This window comes from Pseudophryne corroboree, chromosome 10 (genome assembly GCF_028390025.1).
Source record: "Pseudophryne corroboree isolate aPseCor3 chromosome 10, aPseCor3.hap2, whole genome shotgun sequence".
In the NCBI taxonomy this organism is placed as follows: Eukaryota; Metazoa; Chordata; class Amphibia; order Anura; family Myobatrachidae; genus Pseudophryne; species Pseudophryne corroboree.
The window spans coordinates 386,657,115-386,680,749 of NC_086453.1; the positions used below are offsets into that span (position 1 = coordinate 386,657,115).

General features: G+C 47.7%; 1 protein-coding gene across 1 annotated transcript in view; it reads left to right on the forward strand.

The window, feature by feature from the left end:
* The first annotated feature begins 20,137 nt into the window (after positions 1-20,137).
* LOC134965703 (F-box only protein 2-like) overlaps positions 20,138-23,635 on the forward strand; it is a 99,194-nt gene continuing 95,696 nt past the window's right edge. The window contains exon 1 of the mRNA XM_063942011.1: positions 20,138-20,205. The gene's annotated coding sequence lies outside the window, so the exon portion shown is untranslated. The remainder of the gene's footprint in view (positions 20,206-23,635) is intronic.

Below are 23,635 nucleotides of genomic sequence, written 5' to 3' on the forward strand. Positions count from 1 at the left end.
CAGTGACAGTGCAGTGTGGTGATGCAGCAGGAGGTGTATATGACATGTAGCAGTGACAGCGCTGTGTGGTGATGCAGCAGGAGGTGTATATGACATGTAGCAGTGACAGCGCTGTGTGGTGATGCAGCAGGAGGTGTATATGACATGTAGCAGTGACAGTGCTGTGTGGTGATGCAGCAGCAGGCGTATATGACATGTAGCAGTGACAGCGCAGTGTGGTGATGCAGCAGGAGGTGTATATGACACGTAGCAGTGACAGTGCAGTGTGGTGATGCAGCAGGAGGTGTATATGACATGTAGCAGTGACAGTGCAGTGTGGTGATGCAGCAGGAGGTGTATATGACATGTAGCAGTGACAGTGCAGTGTGGTGATACAGCAGGAGGTGTATATGACACGTAGCAGTGACAGCGCAGTGTGGTGATGCAGCAGGAGGTGTATATGACATGTAGCAGTGATAGCGCAGTGTGGTGATGCAGCAGGAGGTGTATATGACATGTAGCAGTGACAGTGCAGTGTGGTGATGCAGCAGGAGGTGTATATGACATGTAGCAGTGACAGCGCAGTGTGGTGATGTAGCAGGAGGCGTATATGACACGTAGCAGTGATAGCGCAGTGTGGTGATGCAGCAGGAGGTGTATATGACATGTAGCAGTGACAGCGCAGTGTGGTGATGCAGCAGGAGGCGTATATATGACACGTAGCAGTGACAGCGCTGTGTGGTGATGCAGCAGGAGGTGTATATGACATGTAGCAGTGACAGCGCAGTGTGGTGATGCAGCAGGAGGTGTATATGACATGTAGCAGTGACAGCGCAGTGTGGTGATGCAGCAGGAGGTGTATATGACATGTAGCAGTGACAGCGCAGTGTGGTGATGCAGCAGGAGGTGTATATGACACGTAGCAGTGACAGCGCAGTGTGGTGATGCAGCAGGAGGCGTATATGACACGTAGCAGTGACAGCGCAGTGTGGTGATGCAGCAGGAGGCGTATATGACACGTAGCAGTGACAGCGCAGTGTGGTGATGCAGCAGGAGGTGTATATGACATATAGCAGTGACAGCGCTGTGTGGTGATGCAGCAGGAGGTGTATATGACATATAGCAGTGACAGCGCTGTGTGGTGATGCAGCAGGAGGTGTATATGACACGTAGCAGTGACAGCGCAGTGTGGTGATGCAGCAGGAGGTGTATATGACATGTAGCAGTGACAGCGCTGTGTGGTGATGCAGCAGGAGGTGTATATGACACGTAGCAGTGACAGCGCAGTGTGGTGATGCAGCAGGAGGTGTATATGACATGTAGCAGTGACAGCGCAGTGTGGTGATGTAGCAGGAGGTGTATATGACATGTAGCAGTGACAGCGCTGTGTGGTGATACAGCAGGAGGTGTATATGACATGTAGCAGTGACAGCGCAGTGTGGTGATGCAGCAGGAGGTGTATATGACACGTAGCAGTGACAGCGCAGTGTGGTGATGCAGCAGGAGGCGTATATGACATGTAGCAGTGACAGCGCAGTGTGGTGATGCATCAGGAGGTGTATATGACATGTAGCAGTGACAGCGCAGTGTGGTGATGCAGCAGGAGGTGTATATGACATGTAGCAGTGACAGCGCAGTGTGGTGATGTAGCAGGAGGTGTATATGACATGTAGCAGTGACAGCGCTGTGTGGTGATACAGCAGGAGGTGTATATGACATGTAGCAGTGACAGCGCTGTGTGGTGATGCAGCAGGAGGTGTATATGACATATAGCAGTGACAGCGCAGTGTGGTGATGCAGCAGGAGGTGTATATGACATATAGCAGTGACAGCGCAGTGTGGTGATGCAGCAGGAGGTGTATATGACATGTAGCAGTGACAGCGCAGTGTGGTGATGCAGCAGGAGGTGTATATGACACGTAGCAGTGACAGCGCTGTGTGGTGATGCAGCAGGAGGTGTATATGACATGTAGCAGTGACAGCGCAGTGTGGTGATGCAGCAGGAGGCGTATACGACATGTAGCAGTGACAGCGCAGTGTAGTGATGCAGCAGGAGGTGTATATGACACGTAGCAGTGACAGCGCAGTGTGGTGATGCAGCAGGAGGTGTATATGACATGTAGCAGTGACAGCGCTGTGTGGTGATACAGCAGGAGGTGTATATGACATGTAGCAGTGACAGCGCTGTGTGGTGATGCAGCAGGAGGTGTATATGACATGTAGCAGTGATAGCGCAGTGTGGTGATGCAGCAGGAGGTGTATATGACATGTAGCAGTGACAGCGCAGTGTGGTGATGCAGCAGGAGGTGTATATGACATGTAGCAGTGACAGCGCTGTGTGGTGATGCAGCAGGAGGTGTATATGACATGTAGCAGTGACAGCGCAGTGTGGTGATGCAGCAGGAGGTGTATATGACATGTAGCAGTGACAGCGCTGTGTGGTGATACAGCAGGATACGTATATGACACGCAGACCCCTCCTGCTGCAGTACTGATCCCACCTGCATCCTAGGACGCAGCATCAGGTCTTTCACTCACCACTGGGCAGCTTACAGAACCCATGAAGCCGCACAAGCCACCCGTCGCAGGGGCCAGGGAATCTCTGTGCTAGCCCTGAGATCCCTGACCTTTTCCCTCCCTCAAAATGCTGGCAACACGCCTACGTTGTCACAAATGGATGCAGTCGCCACCTCCTCCCCTACCCATAACGGCATCAGCCTGCCAATCACAGTCTGATGCTGGGCTGAGACCTGTGCCGCAGAACCTTAGCTCCGATGGTCTCGGGTACAGTCACACCTGAATGATCCCATACAGTAAAAGAACTGGATTCTGTGTAACTAGGGATTACAGGCCAAATTCAGACCTGATCGCTGGAACGGCTGTGATCGCACTCTGAAGCCCTTTGTGGAGTGTGCACAGCGGGTAAACTGCGTGTGTGCACCCAGTGAGAAGCGAAAGCATTTCACTGGTGCGATCGTGCATGAGGAGGTCATGAGGTGGGAGGTTTGCATGCCAATGGCGTTAGAATGCCGTTGGGAGAGCGCAGTTCATACAATGCAGGCGTGTCCGGACCAATGCTGGGGTGGGCCGCGGCAGCTGCATGACATCACACACAGCCACTGCAACCCAAAACATGGCAGGTAGCTAGGCTGTGCAGGCAGGGAGCCACTCACCAGGTGCGGGGTTAGGGGTGGGGGTGCAGGGCTGACTAGCCCTGTGCTGGGCACCCCCCCGCATGTCAGAGAATCTGATCATAGATGTACTAATTCTACACATCTACGATAAGATCTGAATCACCCTCTACATCTCCATCGTGGATAAAATGAGCATATAGGGGACAGTAACAGTGACTCAGTATCTATTTAGGACTTCATATTCTGACCCCAGCATGTACCAAAGTACTTCACTATCTCGGACAGTGGTGGCCAACGCGTGGCTCTTGAGCCACATGCAGCACTTTCTTTATTCAAATGTGGCTCCCAACACTCAAAGTCACGTGACCACAAGAGATCTGTAAACCGCTGCACTCCAGCCAGACATGCAGCAGCACTACGTAGACTGAGAACTGAGGGAGCCAAATACACATGGGGGAGCGGGCTGGAGTGACACAAGAGGCTGCTGGCTGGAGTGACACAAGAGGCTGCTGGCTGGAGTGACACAGGCGGGTGCTGGCTGGAGTGATACAGGCGGGTGCTGGCTGGAGTGACACAGGCGGGTGCTGGCTGGAGTGATACAGGCGGGTGCTGGCTGGAGTGACACAGGCGGGTGCGGGCTGGAGTGATACAGGCGGGTGCTGGCTGGAGTGACACAGGCGGGTGCTGGCTGGAGTGACACAGGCGGGTGCTGGCTGGAGTGACACAGGCGGGTGCTGGCTGGAGTGACACAGGCGGGTGCGGGCTGGAGTGATACAGGCGGGTGCTGGCTGGAGTGACACATGGGGGAACTGAAGTGTATTATGTGAATCTGGCTTTTCAATATATATTATGCGGATCTGGCTTATCAATTATTTGATGTAGAATTGGCTTTTTCATTGTATTTTATGTTGGATCTGGCTTTTTCAATGTATTTTATACCAGGGGTGTGGCCTAGCATGCACAAGGTCACACCCCATTTTTGCAAGTGCGTCTTCGGCTCATAGTCGGCTCTTTGATATACCTAACAAGATTTCTTGGCTCTTTGTCTCTGACTGGTTGGCCACCCCTGATCTAGGAGGATAAACAATACCCGGGTATTACGGTATGAGTGTTTTTTCTCTGTTGTATTGCATGCAGTAGTATATGTATAGGACATATATAAATGCTTTATGGGATACATGAGAATTGTAATGAAAATTAAATATTCCTTAACATAATTCTACCTGTTATTTAATCCTGTATGAAATACACACTTATCTGGTAAATATCCTGTTTGTCCTAGGTCATTGAAGAACCTGAAAAGGAAAAGAGATAGGTAGGTATACTAATTTGGTTAACATAACTGTATTACAAGTGTAAAGAGATTGAAATTAATATAGTTATATACATGGCACGTAGAAATGTTCCCATATTCACCTGTAACCATCATTAGGCTTCTTCACATGGGCCTAGGACAGAGTATATTTAATAGTAAAGATGGGTGGAAGCACATAGGGTACCCCATGTGTGCAGGTGGGTTACATATTTGGAGGCACTGGCTGAGATACATGGCCCTCGCTGGCGATGTCAGACGCGGGAGTGCGCATTGTCAGCGACATGGGGGGTGATTCCGAGTTGTTCGCTCGCTAGCTGCTTTTAGCAGCATTGCACATGCTAAGCCGCCGCCCTCTGGGAGTGTATCTTAGCTTAGCAGATTTGCTAACGAAAGCTTCGCTAATTTTCTCGTAACGATTACCCCGCAGTTTCTGAGTAGCTCCAGACTTACTCAGCCATTGCGACCAGCTCAGTCCTTTTCGCTCTTGGTTTGACGTCACAAACACACCCAGCGTTCGCCCAGCCACTCCCCTGTTTCTCCTGCCACTCCCGCATTTTTCCCTGAAACGCCTGCGTTTTTCCGCACACTCCCAGAAAACGTCCAGTTTCCGCCCAGAAACACCCACTTCCTGTCAATCACACTCCGATCAGCAGAACGATGAAAAAACTTTGTTACGCCGTGAGTAAAATACTAAACTTTTGTGCTAATTTACTTGGCGCAGGCACGCTGCGTACATTGCGCATGCGCAGTTTGCGACTAATCGCTCCGTAGCGAAAAAAAATAACGAGCGAACAACTCGGAATGACCCCCATGGTGCGTACACACTGGATGATTTGAACGTTGTGTCATTTTAATCTGTCAGAATCGGGCACATTGTTCAATTATTGTTTAGTCTGTACCCGGCATTATTATAGTACATATTGCAGCTTGGGTAAGACACTGATATAAATAGGGTACACCACTTGACGGGACAACAACATAGTAAATAGTTTTCATGAAATTGCTGCAATCGCAGCTGTAATCACCATATTATCTGTCACTTAATCAGGCCAGGTAATAACTCTGTGCAGGCTCTAGGTGACAGCTCCACATTACAGGGTTTTAGATGTTTTATCAACGTTTAAATACATAAAAAAACACTTGAGGATCTGCACACAGCTGTAATATACAGGGTCCGACGTGTGGATCGCTGTGGCGGTAGGAATGATGGGCTCATTAATAGATGGACGTCGTGCAGCTCCTGCGTGAATCCCTGCACCCAAATGGGGAGTGAATCCCTGCCCCCCAAAGCGGGCGCGGTGTGCAACGATGCAGGACCTGTTCTGCACATGTGCAGGTCCCCACAATCAGAGATGTACGCAAACCAGAATTAGGGATCCACGGAAGCTTTCTGCAGGTGACATTTTTGACCCAATAGGAATAAATATATTTATTTATTTATTATTTATTAACAGTTTCTTATATAGCGCAGCAAATTCCGTTGCGCTTTACAATTTGAAATAACAATAACAAACTGGGTGATAACAGTCATAGAGGTAGGAGGGCCCTGCTCGCAAGCTTACAATCTATAGGATATAGAAATGTTTTTTATTTTATAGGTGATTTTGAAAGGGATATCCTAAACTAGTCAAAATCGAACATCACTGAATTTGATTTTAAAGTTTGATTCAATTTCAGTTGATTTAAACTTCAAACTTAAAATTTACCAAAAAAAAAACAAACTTTAATAAAACTACAGTACACTTCAGATTGCCGGCAACTACATCTGGCGAGTTGGAGGCCAAAATCATTGGAAAATGCAGTGACATTAATGTCACCACAAATTCACATTCTATTACATTCCGCATATGGGCCCTCATTCCGAGTCGTTCGCTCGTTCTTTTTTTTCGCATCGCAGTGAAAATCAGCTTAGAGCGCATGCGCAATGTTCGCACTGCGACTGCGCTAAGTAATTCTGCTATGAAGAAAGTATTTTTACTCACGGCTTTTTGTTCGCACCGGCGAACGTAGTGTGATTGACAGGAAATGGGTGTTACTGGGCGGAAACACGGCGTTTTATGGGCGTGTGGCTGAAAACGCTACCGTTTCCGGAAAAAACGCAGGAGTGGCCGGAGAAACGGGGGAGTGTCTGGGCGAACGCTGGGAGTGTTTGTGACGTCAAACCAGGAACGACAAGCACTGAACTGATCGCACAGGCAGAGTAAGTCTGGAGCTACTCTAAAACTGCTAAGTTTTTTTTGTTCGCAATATTGCGTAAACTTCGTTCGCACTTTTAAGATGCTAAGATACACTCCCAGTAGGCGTAGACTAAGCGTGTGTAACTCTGCTAAATTCGCCTTGCGACCGATCAACTCGGAATGAGGGCCATGGATGTTAAACATTTTTACTTTGCACAATGCTGAATATTCCGCATACTGTAATGTGATCTGAGAAAGAGACACATCTCTTATGTCTTTTATGTCCCAAACCAGCTGCGTAGTGTAGGTATTGTGTTATTGTTACATTCCTGAGCAGACGCCTGAGGCACAGGGGCTCTGATTGCAGTAGGTGGGTGTCCTAAACCAGTTTAACCCCTCAGTAATAATACACAGAAGGAAGTGTACGAGAAAATGTTTGCACAAAAACATTGGGGGTTGCAAAGGCCACTTGGGCTCGTGCCCGCACAGTACGGGTTTCCAGGACTTTTTGTGAGCAAACAAATCACTCATCTGTGGAAACATGGACACCGCGTCCCACTGCAGGTTTAGTGACAGCAGACACCTACAGTATACTGTAGGTCTGCAATATATAAATGTGACTCTACATAAGGGGGCTATTCAGGCTCTGATGCTATTTTCCTAAAATTGCAGACAGCTGGTTATTGGCCATCTGTGCATGACCTAAAAATGGTCCTGACATGCCTGCTTTGTATGAACCGCACCCACTAAATGCTGCGTTGAAGCCCCCCCGATGGCTGCACTGTAAATCACCATGCGGACGCATCCTTCCGTGATACGACCACATGGTGAAGGGTCACACACACACACTATTGCCAGTGCACGTGGGCAGACCCGATGGACGCAGCGGCAGCATCCATCTCTGTATAATGCCCTGTGTCTCATGTCCTGCTTATGGAACGCACTTGACAAAGGTTTCCTCAAAGTAACACTGGCTACGTTTCCACTCTTTCCAGAGCTTCATACATGTACACATCTGTCCTTAACCTATATGGAAACTACATCTTATAGGCGAGCGAAAAAATTACAAAAAGGATGCGGGCGCATGAAAATGTGTTCGCGGGGCGGGGGTGGGGGCAGCATTTCCAAGGCAGAGATGGAGCATTTTGGGGGCTTGGTTAAGGAACAAGGGTTTGCCAGCACGAACGGGGGTGGGGTGTGATGGGGGCATGATCGGGGCCACTACGTGACATCAAATGTAGCTGCTGTAATCAAAAAAATTACAGCGGGTCTCCTGCGGGCACAGCCAGGATGTGCCGGCAGGAGGCAACCTTCATTTTAGCGATCAAGCAATAATTGCGGAGGGGGGGGGGGAGGGGGCGGGCTCTCAACATGCGATTACATGGATTGCAAATTCTGCAACATTTTGCAATACAACCTGAATTCAGGCCCATAATTTGGGTATTTTTTTACAAAAAATGCCCCGATAATGCTGCGGAGAGGCATCGCAGGGACAGAGCTTTCTCGCAAGCTTGGTCCTTGCAATAGATAATTGATACATCATGCATGCGATTATAATCAATTATAGCAGAGCAGATTGGGTGGATTTTATCACGTCCTCAGATGCAGATGGTGATAAATGTGCCCCATAGAGAGGGACAGTGGTAGATATCAGAGAGATCAGCCTCCACATCACTCACCCCCCAGTTTGGGGAAGGTATGTGACAAGATCGGAGAAGCCTAGCCTAATACACCGCTCCAGAAGATGTTGGCACGTTACCCTCAATAGCCAGAGTGAAAATCTGCGCTCTCTCCGCGCTCTCTCCGCGCTCTCTCCAGATGTGTGTTGCATCTTGCTTTTATTGCGGTAAGCAAAGTTGGATTGCCGCACACATGCAGTAACATATCTGAATCCATGTATTGGAGTCCCTGCAAAGGCAATTTAAATTGCTACATTCCCAAGAAAATATATCCTTAATAATTATTCCTAATGTTTGGGGATGGCCGCGCTTCTTAACATACATTATCTGCCCCTTTGAGAGTCAGAAGGAGGTATGGGGGTGTTTAGTAGATGAAAACAATGGGGGTAAGTCAGACCTGATCACTAGGGTGCATTTTTTGCAGCCCTGCGATCAGATAGCCGCCGCCTACAGGGGAGGGGTAAAGTGCTGTGCAGGGGTGCGATCATATTTGTGCAGTCTCCACTCAGCCCAGAACTTACTTAGCCGCTGCTATGGATTCCTGGAGATCGGGGCCGGAGCTGACGTCAGACACCCTCCCTCCAAATGCCTGAGCCTGCCTGCGTTTTTCCGGACACTCCTGTAAAACGGTCAGTTACCACCCACAGACAGCCTCTTCCAGTCAATCACCTTGTGATCGCCCGTGCAATCTTTTTTTTCGCACCATCTCGTCGCTATGCACTGATGCCTGGTGCAGTCGTCCAATGCGCCGGCGCATTGTGGTGCATACGCATTCACAGTTCAGGTCTGATCGCCCACTGTGTGAAAACGCACAGCAGCAATCAGGTCTGAATTACCCCCAATGTGTTGAGACTGTGGAGTATGATTACCGTGTGCAGGGTGCTGTGGAGTGTGAGTAATATATGTAGAGTGCTGTGGAGTGTGATTACTGTGTGCAGGGTGCTGTGGAGTGTGAGTAATATATGTAGAGTGCTGTGGAGTGTGATTACTGTGTGCAGGGTGCTGTGGAGTGTGAGTAATATATGTAGAGTGCTGTGGAGTGTGATTATCATGTGCAGGGTGCTGTGGAGTGTGATTACCATGTGCAGGGTGCTGTGGAGTGTGATTAATATATGTAGAGTGCTGTGGAGTGTGATTATCATGTGCAGGGTGCTGTGGTGTGTGATTACCATGTGCAGGGTGCTGTGGAGTGTGATTAATATATGTAGAGTGCTGTGGAGTGTGATTACCGTGTGCAGGGTGCTGTGGAGTGTGATTAATATATGTAGAGTGCTGTGGAGTGTGATTATCATGTGCAGGGTGCTGTGGTGTGTGATTACCATGTGCAGGGTGCTGTGGAGTGTGATTAATATATGTAGAGTGCTGTGGAGTGTGATTACCGTGTGCAGGGTGCTGTGGAGTGTGATTAATATATGTAGAGTACTGTGGAGTGTGATTACCGTGTGCAGGGTGCTGTGGAGTGTGATTAATATATGTAGAGTGCTGTGGAGTGTGATTATCGTGTGCAGGGTGCTTTGGAGTGTGATTAATATATGTAGAGTGCTGTGGCGTGTGATTGCCATGTGCAGGGTGCTGTGGAGTGTGATTAATATATGTAGAGTGCTGTGGCATGTGATTACCATGTGCAGGGTGCTGTGGAGTGTGATTAAATAAGAATTTACTTACCGATAATTCTATTTCTCATAGTCCGTAGTGGATGCTGGGGACTCCGTCAGGACCATGGGGAATAGCGGGCTCCGCAGGAGACAGGGCACATCTAAAAAAAGCTTTTAGGTCACATGGTGCGTACTGGCTCCTCCCCCTATGACCCTCCTCCAAGCCTCAGTTAGGTACTGTGCCCGGACGAGCGTACACAATAAGGAAGGATCTTGAATCCCGGGTAAGACTTATACCAGCCACACCAATCACACCGTACAACTTGTGATCTGAACCCAGTTAACAGTATGATAACAAAACGAAGTAGCCTCTAAAAAGATGGCTCACAACAATAATAACCCGATTTTTGTAACAATAACTATGTACAAGTATTGCAGACAATCCGCACTTGGGATGGGCGCCCAGCATCCACTACGGACTATGAGAAATAGAATTATCGGTAAGTAAATTCTTATTTTCTCTAACGTCCTAGTGGATGCTGGGGACTCCGTCAGGACCATGGGGATTATACCAAAGCTCCCAAACGGGCGGGAGAGTGCGGATGACTCTGCAGCACCGAATGAGAAAACTCCAGGTCCTCTGTAGCCAGAGTATCAAATTTGTAAAATTTTACAAACGTGTTCTCCCCTGACCACGTAGCTGCTCGGCAAAGTTGTAATGCCGAGACTCCTCGGGCAGCCGCCCAAGATGAGCCCACCTTCCTTGTGGAGTGGGCCTTTACAGATTTAGGCTGTGGCACGCCTGCCACAGAATGTGCAAGTTGGATTGTGCTACAGATCCAACGTGCAATCGTCTGTTTAGACGCAGGAGCACCCATCTTGTTGGGTGCATACAATGTAAACAACGAGTCAGTTTTTCTGACTCCAGCTGTCCTTGAAATATATATTTTTAATGCTCTGACAACGTCCAGTAACTTGGAGTCCTCCAAGTCGCTAGTAGCCGCAGGCACCACAATAGGCTGGTTTAAGTGAAATGCCGAAACCACCTTAGGGAGAAATTGAGGACGCGTCCTCAATTCTGCCCTGTCCGAATGGAATATCAGATATGGGCTCTTGTATGACAAAGCTGCCAACTCTGAAACTCTCCTGGCAGAAGCCAGGGCCAACAGCATGGTTACCTTCCATGTAAGGTATTTTAATTCTACCGATTTTAACGGCTCAAACCAATGAGATTTGAGAAAATTTAGAACCACGTTCAAATCCCACGGTGCCACTGGAGGCACTATTGGGGGTTGTATATGTAGTACACCTTTGACAAAAGTTTGTACTTCAGGCACTGACGCCAATTCCTTCTGGAAGAAAATTGATAAGGCCGAAATTTGAACTTTAATAGACCCCAATTTTAGGCCCATAGACAATCCTGCTTGCAGGAAATGTAAGAATCGACCCAATTGAAATTCTTCCGTTGGAGCCTTCTTGGCCTCACACCACGCAACATATTTTCGCCAAATGCGGTGATAATGTTGTACAGTCACTTCCTTCCTAGCCTTAATCAAGGTAGGAATAACTTCCTCTGGAATGCCCTTTTCTTTTAGAATCCGGCGTTCAACCGCCATGCCGTCAAACGCAGACGCGGTAAGTCTTGGAACATACAAGGTCCCTGCTGAAGCAGATCCCTTCTCAGAGGTAGAGGCCACGGATCCTCCGTGAGCATCTCTTGAAGTTCCGGATACCAAGTTCTCCTTGGCCAGTCCGGAGCCACCAGTATCGTTCTTACTCCTCTTTTCCGTATAATTCTCAGCACCTTTGGTATGAGAGGCAGAGGAGGGAACACATACACTGATTGGTACACCCACGGTGTTACCAGAGCGTCCACAGCTATTGCCTGAGGGTCTCTTGACCTGGCGCAATACCTGTCCAATTTTTTGTTGAGGCGAGACGCCATCATGTCTACCTTTGGTTTTTCCCAACGGTTCACAATCATGTGGAAAACTTCTGGATGAAGTCCCCACTCTCCCGGGTGAAGGTCGTGTCTGCTGAGGAAATCTGCTTCCCAGTTGTCCACTCCCGGGATGAACACTGCTGACAGTGCTATGACATGATTCTCCGCCCAGCGCAGAATCCTTGCCGCTTCTGCCATTGCACTCCTGCTTCTCGTGCCGCCTTGTCGGTTTACGTGGGCGACTGCCGTGATGTTGTCGGACTGGATCAACACCGGCTGACCCTGAAGCAGCGGTTTTGCCAGACTTAGAGCATTGTAGATCGCTCTTAGCTCCAGTATATTTATGTGAAGAGACGTCTCCAGGCTTGACCACACGCCCTGGAAATTTCTTCCCTTTGTGACTGCTCCCCAACCTCGTAGGCTGGCATCCGTAGTCACCAGGACCCAGTCCTGTATGCCGAATCTGCGGCCCACTAACAGATGGGCAGTCTGCAGCCACCACAGGAGAGACAACCTTGTTCTTGGTGACAGTGCTATCCGCTGATGCATGTGCAGATGCGATCCGGACCATTTGTCCAGCAGATCCCACTGAAATGTCCGTGCATGGAATCTGCCGAATGGAATCGCTTCGTACGAAGCCACCATCTTTCCCAGGACTCTTGTGCATTGATGTACTGACACCGTTCCTGGTTTTAGGAGGTTCCTGACAAGTTCGGATAACTCCCTTGCTTTTCCCTCCGGGAGAAACACCTTTTTCTGAACCGTGTCCAGAATCATTCCCAGGAACAGCAGACGAGTTGTCGGGGTCAATTGAGATTTTGGAAGATTCAGAATCCACCCGTGTTGCTGGAGCACTACCTGGGTTAGTGCTACACCGACTTCCAGCTGTTCTCTGGACTTTGCCCTTATCAGGAGATCGTCCAAGTAAGGGATAATTAATACGCCTTTTCTTCGTAGAAGAACCATCATTTCGGTCATTACCTTGGTAAAGACCCGAGGGGCCGTAGACAAACCAAACGGCATCGTTTGAAACTGATAATGACAGTCTTGTATCACGAACCTGAGATACCCTTGGTGTGAGGGGTAAATTGGGACATGCAGATAAGCATCCTTTATGTCCAGGGACACCATGAAGTCCCCGTCTTCCAGATTCGCTATCACTGCTCTGAGTGACTCCATTTTGAACTTGAATTTCTGTATGTACAGGTTCAAGGATTTCAGATTTAGAATAGGTCTTACCGAACCGTCCGGCTTCGGTACCACAAATAGTGTGGAATAATACCCCTTTCCCTGTTGTAGGAGGGGTACCTTGACTATCACCTGCTGAGAATACAGCTTGTGAATGGCTTCCAAAACCGACGTCCTTTCTGAGGGAGACGTTGGTAAAGCAGACTTTAGGAACCGGCGAGGGGGAAACCTTTCGAACTCCAGCATGTAACCCTGAGATATTATCTGCAGGACCCACGGGTCCACTTGTGAGTGAGCCCATTGATTGCTGAAAATCTTGAGTCGACCCCCCACCGTTCCTGGGTCCGCTTGTAAAGCCCCAGCGTCATGCTGATGGCTTTGTAGAAGCCGGGGCGGGCTTCTGTTCCTGGGCAGGGGCTGCGTGCTGCCCTTTCTTACCCTTTCCTCTGCCTCTCGGCAGATAAGACTGTCCTTTTGGTCGCTTTTTATAGGAGCGAAAGGACTGCGGCTGAAAAGACGGTGTCTTTTTCTGTTGTGAAGGGGTCTGAGGTAAAAAGGTGGATTTGCCGGCAGTTGCCGTGGTCACCAGGTCCGAAAGACCGACCCCAAACAATTCCTCTCCTTTATATGGCAATACTTCCATATGCCTCTTGGAATCCGCATCACCTGACCACTGTCGCGTCCATAAACTTCTTCTAGCAGATATGGACATCGCGCTTACTCTTGATGCTAGAGTACAAACATCCCTCTGAGCATCTCGCATATAAAGAAAAGCATCCTTTAATTGCTCTAGAGTCAATAAAATACTGTCCCTATCCAGGGTCTCAATATTTTCAGTCAGAGAATCCAACCACACTACCCCAGCACTGCACATCCAGGCTGAGGCTATTGCCGGTCGCAGTATAACACCCGTATGTGTGTATATACTCTTCAGTGTAGTTTCCAGCCTCCTATCTGCTGGATCCTTGAGGGCGGCCGTATCAGGAGACGGCAACGCCACTTGCTTTGATAAACGTGTGAGCGCCTTATCCACCTTAGGGGGTGATTCCCAGCGCGCCCTAACCTCTGGTGGGAAAGGGTATAATGCCAACAACTTCTTTGAAATTAGCATTTTTCTATCGGGGGTAACCCACGCTTCATCACACACATCATTCAATTCCTCTGATTCTGGGAAAAATACAGGTAGTTTTTTCACCCCCCACATAATACCCCTTTTTGAGGTACCAGTAGTATCAGAGAGCTGCAAAGCCTCCTTCATTGCCGTGATCATATAACGTGTGGCCCTATTGGAAAATACGTTTACTTCCTCACCGTCGACACTAGATTCATCTGTGTCGGTACCCGTGTCGACTGACTGAGGTAAGGGACGTTTTACAGCCCCTGACGGTGTCTGAGATGCCTGAACCGGTACTAACTGGTTTGCCGGGCGTCTCATTTCGTCAACTGACTTTTGTAATGTGCTGACATTATCACGTAATTCCATAACCAAAGCCATCCATTCCGGTGTCGACTCCCTAGGGGGTGACATTACCATCATTGGCAATTGCTCTGCCTCCACACCAACTTCGTCCTCATACATGTCGACACACACGTACCGACACACACAGCAGCCACACAGTGAATGCTCTATTGAAGACAGGACCCTCCTAGCCCTTTGGGGAGACAGAGGGAGAGTTTGCCAGCACACACCAAAAGCGCTATACAGTATATAACAACCCTAGAAGGTGTTGTTTTTATATATGCGCTCTCAATATATATTTATATCGCCAATTTATGCCCCCCCTCTCTTTGTTACCCTGTTTCTGTAGTGCAGTGCAGGGGAGAGTCGTGGGAGCCTTCCTCACCAGCGGAGCCGTGCAGGAAAATGGCGCCGAGTGCTGAGGAGAATAAGCTCCGCCCCTTTTCCGGCGGGCTTTTCTCCCGGTTTTTCTAATAAACTGGCCTGGGTTAAATACATACATATAGCCTTAATGGCTATATGTGATGTATTTATTTGCCTCTAAGGTACTCTATATTGCTGCCCAGGGCGCCCCCAGCAGCGCCCTGCACCCTCCGTGACCGAGATCCGTGAGCCGTGTAGCAACAATGGCGCACAGCTGCAGTGCTGTGCGCTACCTCTATGAAGACTGAAGTCTTCTGCCGCCTGTTTCCGGACCACCGTTCTGCCGTTCTTCAGCGTCTGTAAGGGGGATCGGCGGCGCGGCTCCGGGACGAACCCCAGGCTGACCTGTGTTCCGACTCCCTCTGGAGCTCAGTGTCCAGTAGCCTAAGACTTCAATCCTCCTGCAGGCAGGTGAGTTGCAAGTCTCTCCCCTAAGTCCCTCGTTGCAGTGCTCCTGTCGCCAGCAGGAGACACTGATTAGAAACCTAAAAAAAAACTTTTCTAACTAGCTCTTTAAGAGAGCCACCTAGATTGCACCCTCTCGGACGGGCACAAAAACCTAACTGAGGCTTGGAGGAGGGTCATAGGGGGAGGAGCCAGTACGCACCATGTGACCTAAAAGCTTTTTTTAGATGTGCCCTGTCTCCTGCGGAGCCCGCTATTCCCCATGGTCCTGACGGAGTCCCCAGCATCCACTAGGACGTTAGAGAAATATATGTAGAGTGCTGTGGCATGTGATTACCATGTGCAGGGTGCTTTGGAGTGTGATTAATATATGTAGAGTGCTGTGGCATGTGATTACCATGTGCAGGGTGCTTTGGAGTGTGATTAATATATGTAGAGTGCTGTGGCATGTGATTACCATGTGCAGGGTGCTTTGGAGTGTGATTAATTTATGTAGAGTGCTGCTGCATGTGATTACCATGTGCAGGGTGCTGTGGAGTGTTATTCATACTTTTGACCTGGTTGTCCCCTCCTCTGGGAGAGGGCTTTGCTGGTGGGAAGGTGGGCTGTTCAGGGGGCGTGACTACACTACAGTAGCATGTCATCATGGCTCCACCCACCACTCTACATTCACTGTATAGCGGGGGGTGGGGCTACGATGACACGATTCAGCACAAATCACGTCACTGATTTCCTCAAACTGGCTATTTTCGCAAACGGCTGTAGGTGGGTGTCAGGGGCGTCGGCGGTTGCAGGCCGGATCTAGGAGACTTACTTGCCTTTCCGGGGAGCCGGGAGTGTCATCTGACATTTAGGAGCCTCTCAGCCATTCCGAGATTATAGGCAAGTCTGGTATTATTACTGTGTGTAGAATGCTGTGGCGTGCATACTGCACAGCTTACCAGGGCTAAGAGAGGGACAGCTGCTGTTCCCAAAATTAAGTGGCATGACCTTATGGCTAGTAGGCGCGGCCTCACTCGTAATGCCACAATAGCGAGCCATGCCCCCATTTTCAGCAATGTGCGGGCATTCCCAGCGCTGCGTGCTGTTTGCCATGCATCTATCTTCTCTGCTAAGCAAAGCAAAATGTGAGGGGGCACCACAATTCCTTCTCCCACTGGGGTACACTGTAGCCTGTGGGTGGGATGGCGTGACAGGCAGCTTCACATCGTTTCTCCATCTCCAGATGAAATAAAAATGGAGAAGAAAAACAGAAGCAAGAAGTTTCCGTTCTTCTATGACTTGCTGTCCCTGGTGTGAGGGGAACTGCTGGAGAAACCTCACACTTCCCCACGTACATCCCTTCTTGTATAGGAGGAAGTAGTGAAATAATGTTGTCTGAAGTGTTGGGTGACCCAGCGGTTAGACCACTAGCGGCCTAGGGCACAGACATGCTGAAGGCTGCAGTACGCAGAGCCGGCCCTAACCAATATGATGCCCTAGGCAAGATTTTGGCTGGTGCCCCATAGCACCGCCACTGGTTCTGCAGGAGATGCCTGGCATAAGTCAGCTGGCAGCTCTGCTAACGTCGGGTGCCTTTTGTTTATGAAAATGCATCATATTATTTGCATTACTATGTGGCTAGGATGCACAAGCAGCTTCTGCTGATTAAAATGATATGCAGCATGCCTATATTCTGTGTGCAACTGTGGCTGTATCTGCATATGAAATGCTATAGTACAGTGATTTTCAGGAATACACTGTAACATAGCATTTCGTATGCAGATACAGCCGCAGTCACACACAGAATATAGGCATGCCGCATATCATTTTAATCAGCAGAAGCTGCTGGTGCCCCTAAGCATACCAAATGCCCTAGGCAATTGCCTAGTTTGCCTATGCCTAAGGCCGGCTCTGGCAGTACGTGTGAGCGGAGTCAGTGTAACCTGTTCTGCTGTAACACACAGGCAGCAATGTATGCACAGCGGTCGCACAGAGATAGTATGCAACAACAGTATTACACGAAATATCCTCCACCAGGAAATCATCTGCTGCACAGATTCTCCAATTCCAAGAGGGACTAAACTTTTATTAATAACAGTATTCTGTAATGTACAGTAGTAACCATCCTGAAACTGAAAGGGACTAGCTGGGGGCGAAGAAGGTGACATGGATGACAACCCATGACTTCAGATCCTGCAAGGTTGGGAGTAAAAATCACTGAAAAAGACTCAGCAGATCACGAGAAAACATGGGCCATCCCCGTCAATTGCGCTATTCTTCCCAGGTCAAACCACAACTTCCCTATCCCGAGGGCCAGAGGACAAAGCTATCCCACTTCTGCTACCTGCTCAGCTGCTGCACAATGGGCGATAGTGCCCCAGCTCCGGGGGTCCTCAAAGCTCTTAACCCAAACACTAGACTGTGACCCTATCTCACTGCCATCATGTGCAGGTGGCAAAGGCACCCTGATAATACCCTGGCTAGTAAAAACAGCCTATAAACTGCAGAAGTACCTGCCAAAAGAGGCACCCTGATGATCATGGAAGGTGTCATCAACTCAGAAATGCAATTACTGCCTCCAGCACCCGAGCTGAACATAGATGGGTAGAGAAGAACCTACAGCCACCCCTCAGATACATCTACTGGCACCTGAGATTAACACAGATGGGCAGAGAAGACCCTACAGCCATCCCTCAGCTACATCCTCCAGCACCTGAGCCTAACACAGATGGACAGAGAAGAACCTGCAACTGCCCCTCACATATGGTCTCCAGCCTCTGAGCCTAACACAGATGGCAGAGAAGAACCTACAACTTCCCCTCACATATGGTCTCCAGCCTCTGAGCCTAACACAGATGGCAGAGAAGAACCTACAACTTCCCCTCACATATGGCCTCCAGCCTCTGAGCCTAACACAGATGGCAGAGAAGAACCTACAACTTCCCCTCACATATGGCCTCCAGCCTCTGAGCCTAACACAGATGGACAGAGAAGAACCTACAACTTCCCCTCACATATGGCCTCCAGCCTCTGAGCCTAACACAGATGGACAGAGAAGAACCTACAACTTCCCCTCACATATGGTCTCCAGCATCCGAGCCTAATATAGATGGGCAGAGAAGAACGTACAACTTCCCCTCACATATGGTCTCCAGCCTCTGAGCCTAACACAGATGGCAGAGAAGAACCTACAACTTCCCCTCACATATGGCCTCCAGCCTCTGAGCCTAACACAGATGGCAGAGAAGAACCTACAACTTCCCCTCACATATGGCCTCCAGCCTCTGAGCCTAACACAGATGGACAGAGAAGAACCTGCAACTGCCCCTCACATATGGTCTCCAGCATCCGAGCCTAATACAGATGGGCAGAGAAGAACGTACAACTTCCCCTCACATATGGTCTTCAGCCTCTGAGCCTAACACAGATGGGCAGAGAAGAACCTACAACTACCCCTCACATATGGCCTCCAGCCTCTGAGCCTAACACAGATGGCAGAGAAGAACCTACAACTACCCCTCACATATGGCCTCCACCACCTGAGCCTTACACAGATGGGCAGAGAAGAACCTACAGCTGCCCCTCAGATAATAATTGTACCACCACCAGCACCCGCAAAACAGCTGACAGCTGAGCAGCCGCTACTCTTGGTTGGCGGAGTGTGTACTGGTCCCTCCCTCTGAGAGTTACTGTTATTGCTTTGGGTGCGATTTATCTCATCATTAAGTTGATATTTAGGTCAGTAATGTTAGAAGGAGAAGACAACAGATGTTTCTACTGTATTTAATTTCACTTCATTAGTACTCTCATATTTGCAGATGTATTCAATCGTATTTTACGTGGAGAAGTCAAGTTTACCATTTATTTATAACATTCTCCAGACACAGACAGAGGGGCTTATTTACTAAAGGACGGTTTATAAAGCCGCTGACTGTCTGCGTTATTTGCCTGCAGAGTTTTAAACAGCAAAACCCCAGACTGCCTTATGTGTACTAAGCTACAGTATATTACAGCACTATAGTGAGTATGAATTGTGCAACTGTAGTATTTTCTAAACACACTGTCACCCACATATATAAGCGTACACTAGTTGCATATAATTCCCTGGCCAAACTGGACACTGGCGCAAGATGTATCCGGCTCTGTCAGCGCATCTGTCTGTCTGACAGTAGAACATTTTTTCCACTGCACTAAAGTGGTCTTTCAGACATGATCGCTCGCTAGCGTTTTTTGCAGGGCTGCGATCAGGTCAGAACTGCGCATGCGTATGCACCGCAATGCGCAGGCGTGTCACACGGGTACAAAGCGGATTGTTGCTGTGCGATGGGTTTTACGAAGAATCCATTCGCAGAAGAAGGCGTTTGTGGGTGTCAACTGTCCGTTTTCAGGGAGTGTTTGGAAAAACACAGGAGTGTCCAAGCATTTGCGGGTGTGTGACGTCAATTCCGGGCCCGGACAGGCTGAAGTGCTCACAGCGGCTGAGTAAGTCCAGAGCTACTCAGAAACTGCAAAAAACGTTTTCATCCAGCTCGGCTGCACAAGCGATCGCACAGTTGCACAACTAAAATACACTCCCCCATAGGCGGCGACTATGCGAATGGAGGACTGCAAAAAACAGCTAGCGAGCGAACAGGTCTGAACTGCCCCCTAAAACAAGATTCCTAAGAACAGGTTTCTCATGTGTGATAGTAACTTTCTATAGAATTTTACTTCCTGATGGTTATCATCACAAAGACCCGGAGGAGGAGGAGGAGGAGGAGGGGTGGGGGGGGGGGGGGGGTGGGGGTGGGGGGCAGTTGTGTAATCTGCTAGTAGCTGCCCTATAAAAGGAGAGAGCATGCAGTATCTGTCACATAACCCAGGGAGCTGTTCAATCGTGTGGTCCTGATTATCTGACTCCTGTACCATTACCATCTCTGGTCTCTATGTGAGTATATAACCTATAGGCAGCGTTACATCTATATACTGCGCTAGTACATGTCTCTATGTGAGTATATAACCTATAGGCAGCGTTACATCTATATACTGCACTAGTACATGTCTCTATGTGAGTGTAATCTATAGGCAGCGTTACATCTATATACTGCGCTAGTACATGTCTCTATGTGAGTATATAACCTATAGGCAGCGTTACATCTATATACTGCACTAGTACATGTCTCTATGTGACTGTAACCTATAGGCAGCGTTACATCTATATACTGTGCTAGTACATGTCTCTATGTGACTGTAACCTATAGGCAGCGTTACATCTATATACTGTGCTAGTACATGTCTCTATGTGACTGTAACCTATAGGCAGCGTTACATCTATATACTGTGCTAGTACATGTCTCTATGTGAGTGTAACCTATAGGCAGCGTTACATCTATATACTGCGCTAGTACATGTCTCTATGTGACTGTAACCTATAGGCAGCGTTACATCTATATACTGTGCTAGTACATGTCTCTATGTGAGTGTAACCTATAGGCAGCGTTACATCTATATACTGTGCTAGTACATGTCTCTATGTGACTGTAACCTATAGGCAGCGTTACATCTATATACTGTGCTAGTACATGTCTCTATGTGAGTGTAACCTATAGGCAGCGTTACATCTATATACTGTGCTAGTACATGTCTCTATGTGAGTATATAACCTATAGGCAGCGTTACATCTATATACTGTGCTAGTACATGTCTCTATGTGAGTATATAACCTATAGGCAGCGTTACATCTATATACTGCGCTAGTACATGTCTCTATGTGACTGTAACCTATAGGCAGCGTTACATCTATATACTGCGCTAGTACATGTCTCTATGTGACTGTAACCTATAGGCAGCGTTACATCTATATACTGCGCTAGTACATGTCTCTATGTGACTGTAACCTATAGGCAGCGTTACATCTATATACTGTGCTAGTACATGTCTCTATGTGACTGTATCCTATAGGCAGCGTTACATCTATATACTGTGCTAGTACATGTCTCTATGTGACTGTAACCTATAGGCAGCGTTACATCTATATACTGTGCTAGTACATGTCTCTATGTGACTGTAACCTATAGGCAGCGTTACATCTATATACTGCGCTAGTACATGTCTCTATGTGAGTATATAACCTATAGGCAGCGTTACATCTATATACTGCGCTAGTACATGTCTCTATGTGACTGTAACCTATAGGCAGCGTTACATCTATATACTGCGCTAGTACATGTCTCTATGTGAGTATATAACCTATAGGCAGCGTTACATCTATATACTGCGCTAGTACATGTCTCTATGTGACTGTAACCTATAGGCAGCGTTACATCTATATACTGTGCTAGTACATGTCTCTATGTGAGTAAATAACCTATAGGCAGCGTTACATCTATATACTGCGCTAGTACATGTCTCTATGTGAGTATATAACCTATAGGCAGCGTTACATCTATATACTGCGCTAGTACATGTCTCTATGTGAGTGTAACCTATAGGCAGCGTTACATCTATATACTGCGCTAGTACATGTCTCTATGTGAGTATATAACCTATAGGCAGCGTTACATCTATATACTGCGCTAGTACATGTCTCTATGTGACTGTAACCTATAGGCAGCGTTACATCTATATACTGTGCTAGTACATGTCTCTATGTGAGTGTAACCTATAGGCAGCATTACATCTATATACTGCGCTAGTACATGTCTCTATGTGACTGTAACCTATAGGCAGCGTTACATCTATATACTGTGCTAGTACATGTCTCTATGTGAGTGTAACCTATAGGCAGCGTTACATCTATATACTGCGCTAGTACATGTCTCTATGTGACTGTAACCTATAGGCAGCGTTACATCTATATACTGCGCTAGTACATGTCTCTATGTGACTGTAACCTATAGGCAGCGTTACATCTATATACTGTGCTAGTACATGTCTCAATGTGATTGTAACCTATTGGCAGCGTTACATCTATATACTGCGCTAGTACATGTCTCTATGTGACTATAACCTATAGGCAGCGTTACATCTATATACTGCGCTAGTACATGTCTCTATGTGAGTGTAACCTATAGGCAGCGTTACATCTATATACTGCGCTAGTACATGTCTCTATGTGACTATAACCTATAGGCAGCGTTACATCTATATACTGTGCTAGTACATGTCTCTGTGTGAGTGTAACCTATAGACAGCGTTACATCTATATACTGCGCTAGTACATGTCTCTATGTGACTATAACCTATAGGCAGCGTTACATCTATATACTGTGCTAGTACATGTCTCTATGTGAGTGTAACCTATAGGCAGCGTTACATCTATATACTGCGCTAGTACATGTCTCTATGTGACTGTAACCCATAGACAGCGTTACATCTATATACTGTGCTAGTACATGTCTCTATGTGACTGTAACCTATAGGCAGCGTTACATCTATATACTGCGCTAGTACATGGCTCTATGTGAGTGTAACCTATTGGCAGCGTTACATCTATATACTGTGCTAGTACATGTCTCTATGTGACTATAACCTATAGGCAGCGTTACATCTATATACTGTGCTAGTACATGTCTCTATGTGACTGTAACCTATAGGCAGCGTTACATCTATATACTGCGCTAGTACATGGCTCTATGTGAGTGTAACCTATAGGCAGCGTTACATCTATATACTGCGCTAGTACATGTCTCTATGTGAGTGTAATCTATAGGCAGCGTTACATCTATATACTGTGCTAGTACATGTCTGTATGTGACTGTAACCTATAGGCAGCGTTACATCTATATACTGTGCTAGTACATGTCTCTATGTGAGTGTAATCTATAGGCAGCGTTACATCTATATACTGTGCTAGTACATGTCTGTATGTGAGTATATAACCTATAGGCAGCGTTACATCTATATACTGCGCTAGTACATGTCTCTATGTGAGTATATAACCTATAGGCAGCGTTACATCTATATACTGCGCTAGTACATGTCTCTATGTGACTATAACCTATAGGCAGCGTTACATCTATATACTGTGCTAGTACATGTCTCTATGTGAGTGTAACCTATAGGCAGCGTTACATCTATATACTGCGCTAGTACATGTCTCTATGTGACTGTAACCTATAGGCAGCGTTACATCTATATACTGCACTAGTACATGTCTCTATGTGAGTGTAACCTATAGGCAGCGTTACATCTATATACTGCGCTAGTACATGTCTCTATGTGAGTATAACCTATAGGCAGCGTTACATCTATATACTGCGCTAGTACATGTCTCTATGTGAGTGTAACCTATAGGCAGCGTTACATCTATATACTGTGCTAGTACATGTCTCTATGTGACTGTAACCTATAGGCAGCGTTACATCTATATACTGCGC